The sequence below is a fragment of the Sebastes umbrosus genome, chromosome 4 (genome assembly GCF_015220745.1).
Source record: "Sebastes umbrosus isolate fSebUmb1 chromosome 4, fSebUmb1.pri, whole genome shotgun sequence".
NCBI classification, from domain to species: Eukaryota; Metazoa; Chordata; class Actinopteri; order Perciformes; family Sebastidae; genus Sebastes; species Sebastes umbrosus.
The window spans coordinates 4,973,863-4,990,116 of NC_051272.1; the positions used below are offsets into that span (position 1 = coordinate 4,973,863).

General features: G+C 35.9%; 1 long non-coding RNA gene across 1 annotated transcript in view; it reads left to right on the top strand.

The window, feature by feature from the left end:
• The first annotated feature begins 1,048 nt into the window (after window positions 1–1,048).
• Window positions 1,049–16,254, top strand: part of LOC119487707 — a 31,638-nt gene continuing 16,432 nt past the window's right edge. The window contains exons 1-2 of the long non-coding RNA XR_005206766.1: window positions 1,049–1,503; window positions 16,101–16,244. This is a non-coding gene — a long non-coding RNA (uncharacterized LOC119487707). The remainder of the gene's footprint in view (window positions 1,504–16,100; window positions 16,245–16,254) is intronic.

Below are 16,254 nucleotides of genomic sequence, written 5' to 3' on the forward strand. Positions count from 1 at the left end.
TAACTTCGGTATTTTTCAGCATGGACCCTATTTTCCCATGTTTTTGTGTCTGAAGCGCTGTAGACGTCAGCTGCTCACGGCTGCAATGTGGTGCTATTGGGGCAAGCTGGCACCGTCATTTATGTCCACTAAAAGTTCTTGTTTGTGCCATGACAGGTTCTGATTGAAGTGTCTGACATGGAAAGAGTGGATGTGCTCCTTTTCTTACAGCCGGGCCATATCGTCATTCAAACCCGACAGAATTGTAAATTTTCAAAAAATCGACTACTTCCCAGTGATTATCGAATAGTATTTTTGCTTGGAATGCACGTCCCTAATTTCCACCGGATCCGGTGACGGAGGACGTCTCAACCATATAGACATTTATACATGTATATATGTCTATGGTCTCAACGCTTTCATTTCCTATGGAAAGCAGGAGAAGCAGTCGCCCAAGTGCATGATGTGAGTGTTGCGGCGAATTGGAGCGGGTCTGTATTTGCATAAAGTTGAAATATTTCAACTTTATGCAAATGAGTCCGTCCAGCGCAACGCATCCGGTTCACGAAACTTGGACCAAGCTGTCAAACTAAGCCATGTAATTCTAAAATGAAACAAGATTCAGAAGTGGCATGGCCTATTTTTCGCCTAAAATGTTTTCAGAAATATATTTTGGTGGATTGTTTAGACCCGGGGTCAGCAACATTTACTATCAAAAGAGCCATTTTAGGCAAAGAAAAAGGGGGGGCCAAAGTGCAATGTACGACGGAGTATTAGGGCCACAATGAGGGAAAAAAAATCGGAGATTTCCAGAATAAAGTCGTAATACTATGAGAATTAAGTCATAACTTTACTAGAAAAAAAGCTGTGATATGAGAATTAAGTCATAACTTAACGAGAAAAAAAAGTCGTAATATTACGAGAATAAAGTCAGAACTTCACGAGAAAAAAAGAAAATGACACGTAAAATTACTACTTTATAATATTATGACTTTATTCTCACAATACTACAACTTTTTTCCTCAATGTGGCCCTAATACTCCGTCGTACCATAGACCTACAACAATGATAAATAAAAATGAAAATATAAACAAAAAACAGTTATTCATTTCCACTATTTTTTAAAAAAAATCCACAGGGAGCCACTGGAGAGGGGCTAAAGAGCCGCAGGTTGCTGCCCCCTGGTCTAGACAGAATAACTGGCTCAAGGAGAAATCTCGTTCTGAAATCTCGCGAGGTGGCGTGGTACCGGAAGACAACGGTTGAATAGTGGAATTAACAAACTGTGGTGGAAACGGAAACGCGAGTGCCAGCCAGGCAGAGTTTGTTGTGTTGGAGGACAGAAAGTGTCGCTTAGTGTTAGCTAAAAGATGTTCAATGCCATGGCTGAATATTTAGATGATTTTGACAATGAGGAAGAAGTCTGAATTTAATGGCCGCCCATGTTTGAGCCAGAGTACAAAGATATTCAGATTTTATACCAAGACTTGGACACAATAACAAACAAACAGGATCAAGCGAAAGGTAAGAAAGACATTTAATTTCTCTGTATATAAACTATAAATTGGATTGTTTTGACTGTATTTGTAGCTAACAATGTCACTATGTCTAGCTGCACAGCCCGTTAACAGTAAAAGGCGTAGAAATGCCAGGATAATGCGCAAGGCGGTTAGCGTGCAATAAGTACGCCTTTCTTGATTTCCGCGTGTCTTTTGCATGCCATGTATCCTGTACTGACTGCAATGTAAATGCATCCGCATATAAATACTACGGTAATAGTTATGTGATGTGGTATAAAAAGCAGATGTCGGACAAAAAAGTCTGAAAAAACATCTAAAAAAATGTCGGACAAAAAAGTCTGAAAAAAAAGATCTGAAAAAAAGTCTGAAAAATGTAAGACAAAAAAGTCTGAAAAAAAAGATCTGAAAAAAAGTCTGAAAAATGTAAGACAAAAAAAGATCTGAAAAAAAGACTGAAAAATGTCCGAAACAAAAGATCTGAAAAATGTCGGATAAAAAAGTCAAAAAAGAAAATCTGAAAAATGGCCGTAAACAAAGTCTTAAAAAAAGATCTGAAAAATGTCGGACAAAAAAGTCAAAAAAATAAGTCGGAAAAATGGCCGTAAAACAAGTCTGAAAAAAATATCTGAAAAATGTCTGGAAAAAAATTCTAAAAAAAAAAGAACTGACAAATGTCCGAAAAAAAATATCTGAAAAATGTTGGACAAAGAAAGTCTGAAAAAAGTCTGAAAAATGTTCAAAAAACAATATCTGAAAAATGTCTGAAAAAAAAAATCTGAAAAATGTTGGACAAAAAAAGTCTGGAAAAGAAATCTGAAAAATGTCTGAAAAAAAATATCTGAAAAAAATGTCAGAAAAAAAGTCTGAAAAACAGATCTGAAAAAAGTTTGAAAAAAAAGTCTGAAAAATGTTGGAGAAAAAAAGTCTGAAAAAAAAGTCTGAAAAAAGTCTGAAAAAAAATATCTGAAAAATGTTGGAGAAAAAAAGTCTGAAAAAAGTTTGAAAAAAAAAGTCTGAAAAAAAATATCTGAAAAATGTTGGAGAAAAAAAGTCTGAAAAAAAAGTCTGAAAAAAAATATCTGAAAAAAGTCTGAAAAAAAATATCTGAAAAATGTTGGAGAAAAAAAGTCTGAAAAAAGTTTGAAAAAAAAAGTCTGAAAAAAAATATCTGAAAAATGTTGGAGAAAAAAAGTCTGAAAAAAATATCTGAAAAATGTTGGAGAAAAAAAGTCTGAAAAAAAATATCTGAAAAATGTTGGAGAAAAAAATTCTGAAAAAAAAGTCTGAAAAAAAATATCTGAAAAATGTCAGAAAAAAAATATCTGAAAAATGTCTGAAAAAGAATATCTGAAAAATGTCTGAAAAAAAAGTCTGAAAAAAAATATCTGAAAAAAGTTTGAAAAAAAAAGTCTGAAAAAAAATATCTGAAAAATGTTGGAGAAAAAAAGTCTGAAAAAAATATCTGAAAAAAGTTTGAAAAAAAAAGTCTGAAAAAAAATATCTGAAAAATGTTGGAGAAAAAAAGTCTGAAAAGAAATATCTGAAAAATGTTTGAAAAAAATAGCTGAAAAATGTCTGAAAAAAAATATCTGAAAAATGTTGGACAAAAAAAATCTGAAAAAAAAATCTGAAAAATGTCTGAAAAACAATATCTGAAAAAAAAAGTCTGAAAAAAAGATCTGAAAAAAGTTTGAAAAAAAAAGTCTGAAAAGAAATATCTGAAAAATGTTGGAGAAAAAAAGTCTGAAAAAAAAGTCAGAAAAAAAAATGTGAAAAATGTTGGACAAAAAAAGTCTGAAAAATAATGGACAAAAGAAATGTCTGAAAAAAAAATGTGAAAAATGTCTGAGAAAAAATATCTGAAAAAAAATATCTAAAATAAAGTCTGAAAAAAAAATGTGAAAAATGTTGGACAAAAAAAGTCTGAAAAAAAATATCTGAAAAATGTCTGAAAAAAATGTCAGAAAAAGAAAATGTGAAAAATGTTGGACAAAAAAAGTCTGAAAAAAAATATCTGAAAAGTAATGGACAAAAAAAGTCTGAAAAAAAATATCTGAAAAGTAATGGACAAAAAAAGTCTGAAAAAAAATATCTGGAAAATGTCCCAAAAAATATTCTGAAAAAAAATATCTGAAAAATGTCCCAAAAAAAAGTCTGAAAAAAAATATCTGAAAAATGTTGGAGAAAAAAAGTCTGAAAAAAAGTCTGAAAAAAAATATCTGAAAAATGTCTGAAAAAGAATATCTGAAAAATGTCTGAAAAAAAAGTCTAAAAAAAAATGTCTGAAAAATGTTTGAAAAAAATGTCCGAAAAAGAAAATGTGAAAAATGTTGGACAAATAAAGTCTGAAAAAAAATATCTGAAAAATGTCTGAAAAAAAGTCTGAAAAAAAAGATCTGAAAAATGTCTGAAAAATGTCTGAAAAAAAAGTGTGAAAAAAAATATCTGAAAAATGTCTGAAAAAAAAGTGAAAAAAAATGTCTGAAAAAAATGTCAGAAAAAAAGTCTGAAAAAAAGATCTGAAAAAAGTTTGAAAAAAAAAATCTTAAAAAAAAGATCTGAAAAATGTTGGACAAAAAAAGTCTGAAAAAAAAAATCTGAAAAAAATGTCAGAAAAAAAAAATCTGAAAAATGTCTGAAAAAAAATGTCTGAAAAAAATGTCAGAAAAAAAGTCTGAAAAAAAAATCTGAAAAAAGTTTGAAAAAAAAAATCTTAAAAAAAATATCTGAAAAAAAAGTCTGAAAAAAAATATCTGAAAAATGTTGGAGAAAAAAAGTCTGAAAAAAAAGTCTGAAAAAAAATATCTGAAAAAAGTCTGAAAAAAAATATCTGAAAAAAGTTTGAAAAGAAAAGTCTGAAAAAAAATATATGAAAAATGTTGGAGAAAAAAAGTCTGAAAAAAAATATCTGAAGAATGTCTGAAAAAAATGTCCGAAAAAAAATATCTGAAAAATGTCTGAAAAAGAATATCTGAAAAATGTCGGACAAATAAAGTCTGAAAAAAAATATCTGAAAAATGTCTGAAAAAAAGTCTGAAAAAAAATATCTGAAAAATGTCTGAAAAATGTCTGAAAAAAAAGTCTGAAAAAAAATATCTGAAAAATGTTGGACAAATAAAGTCTGAAAAAAAATATATGAAAAATGTTTAAAAAAATGTCTGAAAAAAATATCTGAAAAATGCCTGAAAAAAAAGTCTGAAAAAAAATGTCTGAAAAAAATGTCAGAAAAAAAGTCTGAAAAAAATATATGAAAAAAGTTTGAAAAAAAAAATCTGAAAAAAAAATCTGAAAAATGTTGGACAAAAAAAGTCTGAAAAAAAATATCTGAAAAAAATATTGGACAAAAAAAATCTGAAAAAAAAATATCTGAAAAAAATGTCAGAAAAAAAGTCTGAGAAAAAGATCTGAAAAAAGTTTGAAAAAAAAAATCTGAAAAAAATGTCAGAAAAAAAATATCTGAAAAATGTCTAAAAAAGAATATCTGAAAAATGTCTGAAAAAAAAGTCTAAAAAAAATATCTGAAAAATGTCGGACAAATAAAGTCTGAAAAAAAATATCTGAAAAATGTTTGAAAAAAATGTCCGAAAAAAATATCTGAAAAATGCCTGAAAAAAAATGTCTGAAAAATGTCTGAAAAAAAAGATCTGAAAAATGTTGGACAAAAAAAGTCTGAAAAAAATATCTGAAAAAATTGTCAGAAAAAATGTCTGACAAAAAGATCTGAAAAAAGTTTGAAAAAAAAATCTTAAAAAAAGATCTGAAAAATGTTGGAGAAAAAAAGTCTGAAAAAAAGATCTGAAAATAAGATCTGAAAAATGTTGGAGAAAAAAAGTCTGAAAAAAAAATCTTAAAAAAAATATCTGAAAAATGTTGGACAAAAAAAGTCTGAAAAAAAATATCTGAAAAAAATGTTGGACAAAAAAAGTCTGAAAAAAAAATATCTGAAAAAAATGTCAGAAAAAAAGTCTGAGAAAAAGATCTGAAAAAAGTTTGAAAAAAAAAATCTGAAAAATGTCTGAAAAAAATGTCAGAAAAAAAATATCTGAAAAATGTCTAAAAAAGAATATCTGAAAAATGTCTGAAAAAAAAGTCTAAAAAAAAATATCTGAAAAATGTCGGACAAATAAAGTCTGAAAAAAAATATCTGAAAAATGTTTGGAAAAAAATGTCCGAAAAAAATATCTGAAAAATGCCTGAAAAATGTCTGAAAAATGTCTGAAAAAAAAGATCTGAAAAATGTTGGACAAAAAAAGTCTGAAAAAAAATATCTGAAAAAATTGTCAGAAAAAATGTCTGAGAAAAAGATCTGAAAAAAGTTTGAAAAAAAAATCTTAAAAAAAGATCTGAAAAATGTTGGAGAAAAAAAGTCTGAAAAAAAGATCTGAAAAAAAAGATCTGAAAAATGTTGGAGAAAAAAAGTCTGAAAAAAATATCTGAAAAAAGTTTGAAAAAAAAAGTCTGAAAAAAATATCTGAAAAATGTTGGAGAAAAAAAGTCTGAAAAAAAGTCTGAGAAAAAAGTCTGAAAAAAAATATCTGAAAAATGTCGGACAAATAAAGTCTGAAAAAAAATATCTGAAAAATGTCTGAAAAAAAGTCTGAAAAAAAAATATCTGAAAAATGTCTGAAAAAAAAGTCTGAAAGAAAATATCTGAAAAATGTTTGAAAAAAATGTCCGAAAAAAAGATCTGAAAAATGCCTGAAAAAAAATGTCTGAAAAATGTCTGAAAAAAAATATCTGAAAAATGTTGGACAAAAAAAGTCTGAAAAAAAATATCTGAAAAAAATGTCAGAAAAAAATTCTGAAAAAAAAAATCTGAAAAATGTCCGACAAAAAAGTAAAAAAAAAAAATCTGAAAAAATGGCCGTTAAAAAAGTCTTAAAAAAAGATCTGAAAAAAATAGATCTGAAAAATGTCGGACAAAAAAAGTCTGAAAAATGTTCGAAACAAAAGATCTGAAAAACGTCAGACAAAAAAGTCTGAAAAAAAAGATCTGACGCTAAAATGCATCCTCATGACACTTGGAATGTCGTGTCGTGGTCTTAATATCCCGTGAGACCGCGTTGAGCTGCAGTAGCTACGTTTCATATTAAGTGTGAGTTAAGCCAGAACTAAAATTAGCGAATCATTTCTAATTGGAAAATTCATCCATCCATTTTCTGCCACTTCCAGATCCAGGTCACATTAATTGGGTTAATTATATCATTAGGAATTCTTATTATTAATTATTAAAATAATTGCTATGTATACTGCTGGGAAGTACTGAAAATATGTGATTTAATAACGAATAATGCTAGGCCATGCTGTACCTCCTGATTTTCCATATTTCCATATACTTTCTGTATGACAGTGATGTCATTAAATTGCATTCTATGTGGTTTTAAAAAGGTCTTAAATCTAACTTAGTGAACGCTGCGGAAACATTGATTTAACTTCCAATCTGCGAATGTAAAGAGACAGGATTTTGAACATGCATGAACACCTCCCATCAAATGATCAAATGATGTGTTCCCTTCAGATCCTGCAGAGGGCGTCCTCGAACTGTCCATCAACATAAAGAGCTCCTTGCATTGTACACATACAGTATTGTTTTTTACATGGGTGAATGTTAAGCTTCCTTAGAGATGAATGGAAGACACGTAATGATGTCATTTAATCACAGCTTTATAATCTTAATTGATAAATTATGTGTGTATATGTAAAGTATATCTCCGGCTTCTTCCCTCCATGATTATTGGATCAGTGACAGTTTTTGACACAGCAGAAGCAGTAAACTCCAGACAGTAGTTGGCCATTGTCATCAGCATTGATACTAATTTCTATTTTCATTAATGAGTTCATATGTATTTATTTATTCTATTGTTTCGTCTATAAAATGTGAAAACTTCCGTTAAACATTACCAAGATGATAGCTTTTGTTGTACAACCAACCGTCCAAATTCCAAAAATATTCATTTGAATTAAATTAAACAGAGAAAACCCAACAGATCAACACATTTAAAAAGCAGAAACCAGTGATTGTTTGGCACGTTTGCTTGGAAATCAATAAATTATTGAATTGACATCATTCATCATTTTTTTGTTAAAATGATACTTGACATTTTTTGCTTAGATTTCAATGCTGACTTTTGAAACGTTTTTCTACAACTGTGATGGCTTATCAGTGAACTCCTATCTCCCTATAGCCACGAGACTTTAACATGAGTTAAAGTAGTTTCAGTAGTTTCACATTTGAATTTTCTTTTTCTCCATGACCCAATAATGCAAATAAATACACATTTCACTTATTCAGAAATTGGCAAAAGTCCGTTTTGGGTAACACTGTGGGATCTAAATGTAGAACCACCAAAGGCTCTGAAAAGAGAGTCAATCAAACTATCTATACTTTAATATGATCAAAACGTTTGGTAGGTGGAAAACGAGCGCCCCTCTCTTACTCCTTATTTTTAAACTATAAGAAATATTTTCTAGGGCTGCCCCCTCTTCGTCAATTAGTCGACTAATCGGTCATTTTAGTCTTAGTCGACTAAGATTTCTTTAGTCGTTTTTGAATACTTTTTTCATGGTGAATGACTTAGTTCCAAGAAAATTTATGAGCACATCTTTGGTAAAACAAGATTTAAAGTGGTGCTTTTGTGTGATTCTTTGTGGAGAAACTCTGTCGATTAAATCAACCAAATTGATTAGTCGACAAAATCAAATGAATGTTAGTCGACCAAGAATTTCTTTGGTCAAGGACAGCCTTAATAATATTTTCAAATATGATTTCTCACAGGTTATTAGTGACTTGAGAAATGAGACTTGGCGGTTGAGAGAGACGGGGCAGACATCTCTTGGCAGCTTTGTGTGAGATTCAGATCTGATGGTGGGGTGGCGGGGGGGGGGGGGGGGGGGGGGGGGGGGGGGGGGGGGGGTGAAGTCCACTGGGAAACTGGCCCGGCGCCAGTCAGGCCTCTATGGGTGGTCCCAAATACTGTACGGCGAGAGCAGAGAGAAGTGAGACTGAACATGTCCCCAAACCCAAACTTCACCTCCCTCACAGTACCTGCAGCTTTCAGCCCCTTAACAAAACACTCAAAGACACACACACACACACCCTTTACCCACTTGGCCGTCATGGTGCTGAGGCCCTGACGAGGAGTGAGGCCGACACATGCCAGCAGAGCCCTCCATGCCTCCCACTGGCAGCGCTAACAATGAGTTCCTCAAAGGCAGCACCGGCTGAGGGGGAGTTTTTTTTTTTTTTTTCTCAAAGCTCTTCTGCATGATTTCTTCCTTGGAGTGCACACTCCTGAACTTTCAACAGCTTTCAGCTCCCTAATGTCGGGCACTTCCGCAACTTCTGACTCGGAGAGCAGAGCTATTGTCACAACTACAGAGCTGGTATTGTCCCTCGAGCTTGGAGGCCTTGGCACTCACAATGCAGAGCAATTAACTCACTGAGAGTGACCACGTAGATTTCTGCTCTTTATTCTTGCATGTCGGGAGGAAGGTTTTTTAGGGGGTTTTTTTACAGTGTTTGCTGTAAACTCAACAGGCGCTTTCACTCTTTTACATCTGAATACTTGTCCTGTACTTCTCATAGACAATCTTGGCAACCATGACAAGGCGGCATTTGGATGATGTCAGGTTTTCACTCTGTGTGCACAAGACATCACTAGCGCTGCTAAATAAGGGCAGATTATCCAAAACTATGAAGTATTTTTGGAATAAGGTTTGAAGACTGGCGGATTAGAAGAATAAGAAGCATGAATTGGAGCAGCTATAAATAACACAAAGCACTCGTCCTTTTTTTTCTTCTCACAACTCATCTATCTCGCGACTTCATGGGTGATTTCTATACCCACTGCATCCTGAGGCAGATTTCATCTATATGAGGGGATCTGTTGTCTGTATGGTGCTGGATGCACAGCCCAGCTGAGATGTCTCTGCGTTTACAGGCTGATTTGTCTTGATGATGAGAAACCCTGCAGGCTCCTCTCCACCTATAAAAGGATTAGTGAAGTCTGGCACTCTTACATAACCGCTGCAAGCTCCTGTGCTGAACAGTCGAGTTTACATGCTCAGTTCCACCAACTTCAGCAGGCCAGAAAAAAACCTCCCCTAACTATTTTAACCTTTTAATGGCCATTTTACGCACAGAGGTGTCGAACACAAGACAATTCTTATCCTAGTCCGCCGTGCTCTCGATGGATATCTTGTGTTCTTATGTCTTTATAAAGCTACAGGCTGCAGTGTTCGGAAAATAGAAAACACTAATGCACCTGCATTTTCCAGAGGTTTGTAGCTGTGTTAGCGATGTGACTCAAGAGACGATAATGATGATGTCTGTCAGTCGGTTCCATAGACTGTATATAAGATGTGGACATAGTCCACGTGGCGTCACCCATTGGTTTGTGGGCTATCGTTTTGAAGCCTCGAGTTCGGCATTTTGGCCGTCGCCAGCTTGGTTTTGGCGGAAGTGCCTTAAACTTGCATTCTTTCTAACAGCCAGCAGGGGGCGACTCCTCTGGTTGCAAAAAGAAGTCTAGTTGTATAGAAGTCTATGAGAAAATGAGCCTACTTCTCACTTGATTTATTACCTCAGTAAACATTGTAAACATGAGTTTATGGTCTCAATCGCAAGTCTTCTATTTAGAGTCAAATAGACCATAAGGCAGGGGATGCTTTATTGCGTGGCTACCTTGTGATTGACAGGTAGCTACCATGGCGTTGTCCGGTCTGGGAGTTGCTCTCATCAATGTTTGCATGTAGTGTAAAGTGCTTTGAGTGGTCAGAAGACTACAAAGCGCAAGTCCATTTGCCATTTGAGTCCATTAGAAAGTGTGACCCTGTTATCTACTGGTGTTTATATGATCACAGTGGACAGCAGTGGACTAATGGACACTATTTCAGCTTTATTGTTGATGATCAGTATGACTCAGATATGATGATGATTTAATTACTGTCAACTTTGTTTTCTTCTCACATGATGAAATTATTATCTCATAAAAATGACCAATTGGGACATGTGTTTTGAATCACAACTAATGACTCATATTTAGATTTATTAACAAAGCTGTTTTACTGTGGCTCTGCCCAAATAACTCACATGTAGATCAAAATCACATGTGTTTTTTATATAACAACCGTTAACAAACAACAGCATCACTGCGAAGGGTTCAACCTCTGTTGGCCTCTACACCTGTTGACACCAAAAACCACTTGTGTTGATCATGATCTCATTTGTTCTCACTGTTTGTATAAATGGCAATTATATATTCAGTTGTACATTGCTAAAAATGATGCCTTTTAAAGATAAATTCTCATCCTACATACTTGATCACTTAAGCATTTAATTTACTTACCTTTAGTGGTATCTAATAGTTTTGCTTTTTTGAATGAGTTTTTCAAATGTAATTTTTCAACGCTTTTAGCACCACACATGAAATTGTGTCTGCCTTCATTGTATTGTTGTGGCTGCAGAAATATTATAGACAAAAACCTGAGCACATAAAACCAGAACTGACTGCATGGTTAGATATCTCTAGGAATGACATTAAAAAAGAAATTGTGGGTGAATCGAGCCTTAAAAAATGCAGGCTTGTAACATGAAGGTTGGCAGTTTGAATCCCGGGATGGACAGGGAATTTCTGTGTGGGAAAATAAAAAAAATAAGCTCCAAAATCCGTGATTTGTCTACAAGTTAAAGCATTGAATAGCTATATAGAAGTCAAACAATAAGCAAACAGTGACTGTGAAAGATGATATGAACTTGAATGTGTCTTGACTTAAAAAAAAAAAGGTTAGTTTGGTTGCATCCCTGAAATATAGATTGTCCCTGAATGCACATTCAGCATGCAAAATAAGTAGAAAATGACAAAAAGTAAAGGCAATGAAATGTATAAAAAAATCACCATTCCCTGCTGAAACAAATAGAAACCTGGAAGGAAGCCAGGAAATCGGACTCTTCTTCTTCTTCTTCTTCTTCTTCTTCTTCTTCTTCTTCTTCTTCTTCTTCTTCGAGGTCAGAGTGCTCTGAATATGTGTGCGTACCCTCCTGAGAAAAGCACTTATTGAGACCTAAGTGTGACTAAATATATCACAAGATGAAAGTCCTTGGGGTCATCAGAGGAACAAAGCATGCTGGGTAATTTACCCTCCAAACACACACACACATGCAGATACTTGGCTGAACTTGACCTTTTCCTTCCTCCCTTGGTGTTCACATCCAATACATGTATGTTAACGTGCTGCATGTCACACCTTCTACACCAGAGTGGAGGGTTAGTCAGCACCATCTGCCAGGGTTACACATACAAGAGCACTCATCAGCATCGTTTAGGCCTCTACTGTATAACTTTAGCAGCGTCATGACAGGCCAAAGCTGGTTTCCTGATCTAGTGCCACTTTCTAATAAGATTCTTATAAACGGATTGTAAGTTGTGATTTATGGTCTTATTAGGCTACTGTTTAAAAGCTCATTTAATGCCATTAATTTCTTTAATGCGTTAATTCAACTTGCGATTTTTAGGTTGTAGCGTGCTCAGTTTTAAAGATGCGAAGGAGGTTAAATAATGCTGCAAACTTAAGCTAAATTTTAGCGAGGAACAACTGGCATGGCCATTTTCAAAGGGTTCCCGTGACCTCTGACCTCAAGATATGTGAATGAAAATGGGTTCTCTAGATTAGAAATGCTCCCATTCTCGCATTTAACACCTTTTAATAAAGCCATTAGTTACAACTCGTGCCCTTTCAGTGTGTCCTTTTAAACAAGAGAAAGATGTTCTCTTTCTCCGTCGTGTCTAGATGGTAACCCACAAGTTTCGAAAATGTACAAAAACTCTCATGAGGCTCCCGTTTCTTGCTCCAGCTGACCTCTTTTTAACGTTGCCGCGTTCCCACATCTCTGCAATTAACTTTGTGCATACTAATGTTATTAGGAGTAAAGGCCCAAAAACTAAGAAAATAAGACCCGGGTTGTTTAAAACTGGAATGCACTAATTAGCCTAAAGTCGTATTTTGCAGGAAACTCAATGGGTCTTTTATCGGCAGCGTCCCAAACTCCGAAACCCACTCATGTCCTGAGAGGAGCTGAACTGGGACACCAAGTGGAGACGAGGAGGGGAACTTTTGTGTTTTTGTCTTTAGGAAGCGGCGTTGTGCTCCACTGTACTCACAGAGGCTCCACTGTTTGGTGCCCAGAAGAGAGCAGTAAGACAAGCGGAGGGGCCCCTTACCGACAAAATGGAGCATAAACACAACAATCCCTTTATTCAGCTGTGTGGACCTGCCATCTGAACAGCGGCTTGTCATTAAATTAACATCACAGCAGGCGCGCGCCCTGGCCCTTGCTTCCCGGAGCATTGTGGTGCACTCAGGAGGAAACTCATTCTTTCAGGGGATACCAGGTCAAAAAGCAGGGGTGGTATAGACCCGTCCCAGCAGCCTTGGCGTTGAGGAATGGGAACAGTCGCCGCGCCACTGTGTTAGTCCTCGCGAAGGCTGAGTGTTGAAAGGACAACCTTTTAATCCCTGGCAGCCGTGAAGGACAGAGACAGATTTGCCTTTTTTGTTTTTGATGTTGTGCCACTTTCTCGCCATATCCACCCCGAGGACAAGACTGTAGTCCACGCCAAGGTCTCTGACCACTGGTGAGGCTGCAACACATTTCACCGCAGCGAGGCTGTGGCTGTGTTGGCCCGGATCTTACACTCATGTGTCGTGCACCTGCTCCGGGGAAGTGTCTTGAATAAGTTGCCCAATGGCTTTCCAGTTGAAAGATTTGTATGGTAGCAGTGCACTGCCTGGCTCATGCACTAAAACAGTAAATTAGCTACTCAGCAGCACTGAAGCGCTGTTTAAATAAAACAAAATCTAAATTATTTGTCTAGACAGAACCCAGATTTCTAAGAACTTTGTGCAAACCTGTGTGAATGGGTTCATTTCAGCCAGTTCTCTTTGCCTCAAGCTTTTGGCATTAAAAAGCTTTTCTGGCAAAAAAAACCCCCAACTGCTCACCAGAGGAAGAAAGACAAAGTACTCCTCCTACAAGCTAATAAAGAGGAAAGTTTAAATATTGGTAGTTGATAATATTGTTTGAGCTTCAGGCTCATGAAATACATTTTCTTTCATGAAAGATTGAATCATTTTTGAGACATTTATCGAAATGTTTGCAGCTTAGAGTGCAAGTTTTCATCATCCATTCATTTCTTCTGACTTCTTGCCATCTGTCTGTCCGTCCATCCTTCTATTCCCATCAGTATGATGTATGATCAGGGCACCACAGTTCACAACCTTTTCCCCAGTGAATACCTACAGTACAGATCTTCCTGAGGGATTCCCTCACACTTCCGGGTCAGCTTGCATCGTGTACACATAGACTGTATAAAATATGGACGTAGTCTCTGTGCTAATCAACCGGCTAATCCAAAAATGGGCAAAGAGGTGGATTGTTGGCGGTGGATCGAGGCGGGCCCGTGTGACGCAGCCGAGCAGACAGCTAGCAGCCAGCGACCTGTCTTGTTTGGTGCAACAATAGGTCCCAAGATTTTCTATTTCTACACAATATGTGTCTCATGTCCCCCTCTCGCTTTCATGTTTCATATCATTCTCTACAGTCCAAGGTTAAAAGAAAGGCATTTAAAAAAAGCGAAGAAAAACACTTGTATCTTCACTGTAGTATCTGAGCTTTCCACTGTACTGTGGAATGAAATAATGAGCTATTAATCATAACTTATGCAATCAGATAGCAGATCGAGAAACTTTAATATGTTTTCCCGTTTTCCATCTTTCCCATCTAACCTTTAAAGCTAGGCTTGGTAATCTTAAGAAACTAGCAAGAGTATGGTAGATTTGATAAATTATCCAACCGAAAAACCCAGCCCAGTGTTGCCGACTCTTGTCCAATGAAAGTACCGGCAGCACTGGCTTCAAAAGTCACTACATCTAGTGAGAAGAGGAACCCTCACAGCTCATCCCTTCTGGCCTCCCTCCAAACCCACTCACATACCAGTTATTTTTTTATTTTGTTTGATTTATTGATTGCTGTTGGGTTGTTGTGAGAATTTCAACAAATATAACAACATTTTTTATTGAAGAAGATGACCAACTCTGGCTTTAATTTAGACCTCTCTGCAGTAATCCCACATTCCTAATAATTGCCTTAATAACACTAGCTACAGCTTCCATCATTGCTTCTCTGCCTTTCTAGTCACTGGACTTTTTTAGTATTTAACATTCTCGTCTCCGTCTGACCACCTTGTCGGTAAAACGAGGGGCAGCACAGACCGCTGGGCAATCAGGTTAGAGAGGCTAGTGAAGCAAAAGAGGTCAGATAGACGAACTGACCACAACGCTTCTGTGTCTGTTCGTTCCAATAACGCTGCCTCCACATGATGGGCCCTGAGGGGGAAAGTCACACGAGGACAACTTTCACAGTTTCTCACCTCTCTTTGAATTCCAAAATACGTCACGCAAAAGTATAACGAATGTCTCCTCGTGCTCCTTTGAATTTAAAACCTACTGCGAAGAATGAAAGCTCTTAATGTTGCCTGCCTCCTTGAATAGTCGACTCGTGTAAATGTGCAAACGTGGCATTCGTCACGCCGAAGCGACAGGGCGCTGCTTGGAAGCTTTTGACTGTATTTGCTCCAGTCTGTCTGGTCTAATCTCGCCGCCACACTCTGTCTTTAATCGTGTTGCCTCAGAACTGTATCAGACACAAAGACGTGTCTCTCGGGAGTGTCTGGGGAGGAATCAGAGCGAGTGACGAAAGGCAGCAGGGAGTGGGAGGCTGGAGCATGATGGGATGTGGGGTTTTAAAGGCCAAGGCTCTTTTTAAAGGCGCAGTTTAGGATTTATAAGAAGTGTGACTGAGTTCATCAGAAGCTGGGAGTTCTGGCAGGTTACTTCAAACATGCACCAGTTGTTTTGTTTGATTCCAGTTCATAGAGCTTGTTACAGTGTTTGTATAAAGGTTTCAAAATGATTGTTTTTCACCGTTTTACTATTGTAACTGCTTACAGCCTGATCTATAACTGAGAACACTTTTGTTCCCAAAGACAGAAACCTGTAAGACAGAAGCCTGTCTTTGGGAAATCAACCTTGTTATGAAAAAAAAGTTGCTTTTTTGTAATATTTGCGTTCTGTGCGAAAGTATTCACCACAAAAACAACAGTTCGAAAATATATATTGACGTGCAAAATTAATTTCGCAGTAAAAAAAAAATGTTGTAGCTGCTCTGGAGGTTTCAATCATATCACAAGATTTCTTATTAGCAGATGGAGTTTGCTCCGTTGTCCATTTTTTCTCAGCACTTTAAGATTTCGGAAGGAGGGAAAGAATAGCTGCAACGGCCTTTCAACTACCCAACATCACAGGTGGGAGTGGTAAGATGTGCTCTGTCGTACTTGTGACCACACCCAGCTGTGATTTAGCGAGGTACTTCAGTGCCATATCGCATTATTGCTGCACAGGATGTGACTGCTGATGAAGACAATGTGATTTGATCAAAAGCTCCAGAGCAGCTACTAAATGGACCTTGAGGTGACAATGTTTTGTCAACTTCTATTTCCAAAATAAAGAATGAAATTTTAACCTCCATGCTTATTTCATTTAAAGATGCTCTGTGGAGTTTGTAGTGGTTCCATGGAGCGATGCATGCAAGCCCAGTATTCCACCGGCTGACGGTTGGTGGCAGTAATGCGTCAAGAAATCTGGTGATGTACCGACAAAAGGAGGCAAAGAAGAAGACTGCAAGCTGATGTAAGTAACG